Source organism: Mandrillus leucophaeus, unplaced genomic scaffold, assembly GCF_000951045.1.
Source record: "Mandrillus leucophaeus isolate KB7577 unplaced genomic scaffold, Mleu.le_1.0 Scaffold26, whole genome shotgun sequence".
NCBI classification, from domain to species: Eukaryota; Metazoa; Chordata; class Mammalia; order Primates; family Cercopithecidae; genus Mandrillus; species Mandrillus leucophaeus.
In genome coordinates this window covers 2,136,682-2,141,537 of record NW_012102698.1, presented here as the reverse complement: position 1 = coordinate 2,141,537, position 4,856 = coordinate 2,136,682, and positions in this window count along the sequence as shown.

The window sequence follows — 4,856 nt, the reverse complement described above, 5'->3', positions numbered from 1 at the left end:
CCCTCCCCCTCTCCTCTCCTCTCCTCTCCTCTCCTCTCTTTTCCTTTGCAAAATTTTTGTGTAGAGACAGAGTCTCACTATGTTGCCCAGGCTGGTCTGTAATTCCTGGGCTCAAGTAATCCACCTGCCTCAGGCTTCTAAGGTGCTGGGATTACAGTTGTGAGCTGCTGCGTCCGGCTGTTTCCTTATTTAGACTTTCACCTGTACCTCCTCTTAGGTCACTTGTGGAACTTCCCCAGCACTGCTGTTGCCAGGACTGATGGGTGACACCCTCATCCTGCTCCCAACACTAACGGAAAGCAGAATCGGTGGGCTCCATGGGTGTTCCCTGTGTGGTCGACTGTGCTACTTGCTGATGAATCTATCTCAGTTCATCCTCATAACAACCCCACTTGACAGATGAGAAAATTGGCTTGGAGTGCTGAAGACAATTTTCTGGATCATGATTGAGTTTATACAGAAACCTCCCTCTTCAAGTCCACGCTCTCGAAGTGAATAACATCACACACACAGACACACACAAGAGATGTATGAATGGAGCATTTGAAAATAATGAAAGGATGTTTATATGGACCAGAAGTGAAAACATCTCCCCCAAACTAAAATGCAAGCAATAACTGGGAACCACGTGCTGTCTGCCCACGGGTGGGGGCTGGAAATCTTGTCAGGGTTTGTGGCCAGAAAAGGTTCACCCATGGCCAGGGACAGAAGCAAGTCGTTGACATGAGTCCAGGGTCCATCTTGCATGGCATGAGTGGTGTGCACAGTGCCCTGAAGAGAGGCCTCCTTGACCCTGTGTGCACTGGAGGACCAGGGTGGATACAACCGGGGGACCACAACACATAGACACACAGACCCCAGTTCAGGAAGGAGAGATGCCCTGCAGGAGACAGCTGCAGGAACAAACAAAGCATGCAGGACAAAATAGCATTGCGACAGTCACCAGACCACATAGAGGAAGATTCTTGCAGGATAGAGATGATACAGCAACCTGAAGAGGACTTGAGAGTAGTTCTGTTTAAAATCATTATAGGAGGCTGGGCATGGTGGCTTATGCCTGTAACCCCAGTACTTTGGGAGGCCGAGGTGGGCAGATCACTTGAGGTCAGGAGTTCAAGACCAGCCTGGCCAACATGGGGAAACCCCGTCTGTACTAATAATACAAAAATTAGCCAGGTGTGGTGGTGTGTGTCTGTCATCCCAGCTACTCAGGAGGCTGAGGCAGGAGAATTGCTTGAACCCTGAAGGTGGAGGTTGCAGTGAGCTGTTGTGAATTATGTGTAACTAGTTTATTGAGGAATCTCAACTTGTTGGGAATATAAATAGACACAATTTTATATTCCTATTGCACTAGCCTGGGCGATAGAGTGAGACTCTGTCTCAATAAAATATAATAAAATAAATACAATCATAAAAGGGGAATGAGGAAGCCATCTCCATGAAATAAGAAGTAGAGATGGTGAAAGAACAGATGCCATCAGCCCCTGACCTTCCCCTTCCTCCCCGGCCCCTCCACATCCCTCATATGTCCCCATCATTAGGACTGGGCTTCCAGAATTTTCTGTTCTAGGAATCTGCCCTGTGCTTGCACCCCTCCTCCACCCTCCCCACCACCACCTTCTCGTGCAGTGGGATGGACTCCCTGCAGCCCACGTTTCCACCCACAGCCAGGGTCCACCTCACAATGGTTTTATCCATCCTTCCTCATTTAACATTTCCTGATGAATGGAATTGTTTAGCATTTATTGATTTAATTGAATTATAATGGTAATATGTAGGTATTACATACTTTTAAAACTATAAAATATGTGGAGAATAAAAATCATCTGTACTCCCACCACCCAGAAAATATTACAATTTCTGCATATTCCTTTCTAGTCTATTTTAATTTGCAAATATGGACATGCACACACACATGTACACACATGCACACTCACACATACATTCTTACAAATTGGGATCATTCCAGAGAGACTTTAGAATTAAACATAATTACATTAGAATTTTTATTAGCATTTAATCAATTCTATAAACTTCTTTGAAAAACAGACATCTTTGCAATGCTCAGTCATTTACTGTGGGAACAAGTGCCATCTCCCCATTCATTTAAATCCTATTTCATGTCCTATTTCAAATCCTATTTCATACAAAGTTTGCAGTTTTATCCACATTGGTGTCATTTCTTCAAAGATTGTTGATATGCGTGTCTGTTTCCTATTGCAAATGTAAAATAGTTTGCTTTTTTTTTTTTTTTTAACCAGATGGGTTACTCATCGTTTACATTAGAGATATTGATTAAGGTATTATTTTCTTTTCTTTCTTTTTTTTTTTGAGATGGACTCTCGCTCTTGTCACCCAGGCTGGAGTGCAGTAGTATGATCTTGGCTCACTGTAACCTCCACCTCCCGGGTTGAAGCAATTCTCCTGTCTCAGCCTCCTGAGTAGCTGGGACTACAGGCGCCCGCCACCACGCCCAGCTAGTCTTTGTATTTTTAGTAGACACGGAGTTTCTCCATGCTGGCCAGGCTCGTCTCAAACTCCTGACCTCAGGTGATCTGCCTGCCTGGGCCTCTCAAAGTGCTGGGATTACAGGCGTGAGCCACCACACCCGGCCCAGGGTACTTTTTTCAATGTTGTCACCTGCAGTGGACTGAATGTTTGTGTTCCCTCAATATTTGTGTGTTGAAATCCTAGCCTCCAATGGGATGGCTTTAGGAGGTGGGCCTTTGGGAGGCAGTGAGGTCATGCGGGTTGCACCCTCACGAATAGATACAGCAAGAGGACAATCGGTCATCGGCCTGCAACGTGGAAGCAGGTCTCACCAGACGCTGAATCTGCCATCAGCTTTATCTTGAACCTCTCAGCCTTCAGGACTGTGAGAAGTAAATGTTTGTGGCTCAAGCCACCTAGTCTATGGTACCTTGTTAGAGCAGCCCAAATGAGGAAACCATTACATCCTGAAATCTCAATTTTTTTTTTGTTTTTTTGAGACAGAGTCTCACTCTGTCTCCCTGGCTAGAGTGCAATGGCGCAATCTCGGCTCACTGCAACCTCCGCCTCCCGGATTCAAGTGATTCTCCTGCCTTAGCTTCCCAAGTAGCTGGGATTACAGGTGCCTGCCTCCGCGCCCAGCTAATTTTTGTATTTTTAGTAGAGACAGGGTTTCGCCATGTTGGCCAGGCTGGTGTTAAACTCCTGATCTCAGGGGATCCACCTGCCTCGGCCTCCCAAAGTGTTGGAATTACAGGCGTGAGGCACCATGCCTGGCCTGAAATCTCAATATTTTTTATAAGTTGTAAAGTTGATTATTTTCCATACCTCTTGCACATAATGGTATTTTCATGACTGTGATATTTTGTCATTTTCTTTTCTTCTCTCACGGCATTGGTGGAGGTCAGCAGGAGGTCCTTGCAGGCTTGCACTGCCCTGCTGGTTATCACTGCTGGTGACTCATGCAGCCGGCCTGCTGATGCCCTGACCTGGCCCATTCAGTTCGGTGTCCAGAGGGCTCTGCTGCGGGCCCAGGGGGAGGGAACCCACGCACCTTCCTCTGTGGAACTGTGGCTGCTTTCCCCCTTCCTCACCCCATTCTTCATCTGCCCTAGCCTGTGAAGGGAACTCCTCGTGCCTGGGCAGGCTAATGGGTGCTGGGGAGCTGGGGAGCTGGCTCACGCTCTGAGTGGGCTTCCCTGGCCTGTCCTGTGCCCCATCACCAGCCTCGCTCTGTGATCTTTGCCCTGGTGCACTGGGCGGTGCCACCTCACCACCTCTTTCAGTGGTCCCTTCCGTGTGTCCCAAAACTTCTGGATTTCAAATGTTACTGTGCTCAGAGAAACCTGATGGTTACACACCAACCACCACCACCACAACAAAATAACGAGTAGAAACTGCCAACTCCCTCAGATCAGGTCACAGCATTTTCAGAAACAGAAGAACCCATGTGACTTACCCGTGGCTCTCCGAGAGCCATCTTCGTCACAGGACACCTGCCAAAGCCTCCGCCCACCTTTCAAGAAAAGCGATGTATTTTCTAGTTATACATATATAGCAGGATATTGAGTTGGGCTTTTTCTGTTGGCCTCAAATTATAACGAAGCCCTGAAGCTGAGAATGCAATGCAGTAAACAGGCTGTATTCTGAACCTGGAATGCTGTCCACAGGCCATCAGCTACCGCACTTGAAGGGAATTCCTAGACCTGCCATTCTCCCAGAACCCAAATGTTGCACAAACAGACTGGTTCTTTATCAATCCCGTTTTCTCTTCTTCCTGGGCAAAAAGCTCAATGACATCTCTCCGCCCACTCAATGACAAGGTGTGGCTCCATGCTTAGACTCTAGCCAATGGAATGTCAGTGGGGATCCCGTCCCTCCCACTGGCTGGATTCAAGCTAATGGGCAGGGTGACCTTGGAAACAGGCAGCGAAGGCGACAGGTTCGTGCAATGAGGAGGCCTGGGCCCCCGAGTTACTGGCTGGAGGAGGACTTCCATCTGCTCAGTAGCATGCACTGTGGACGTCCCCTGAAGGAGACAGAAACACCAGCTCTGGCCGGGCACGGTGGCTCACGCCTGTAATCCCAGCACTTAGCGATGCCGAAGTGGGTGGATCACTTGAGACTAGGAGTTCGAGACCAGCTTGGCCAACATGGAGAAACCCTGTCTCTACTAAAAATACAAAAATTGGCCGGACGTGGTGGTGGGTGCCTGTAATCCCAGCTACTCGGGAGGCAGGAGAATCACTTGAACCTTGGAGGTGGACACTGCAATGAGCCGAGATCACGCCACTAAATTCCAGCCTGGGTGACAGAGTGAGACTCCATCTCAAAAAAAAAAAAAAAATCAAGAAACCAAAACACAA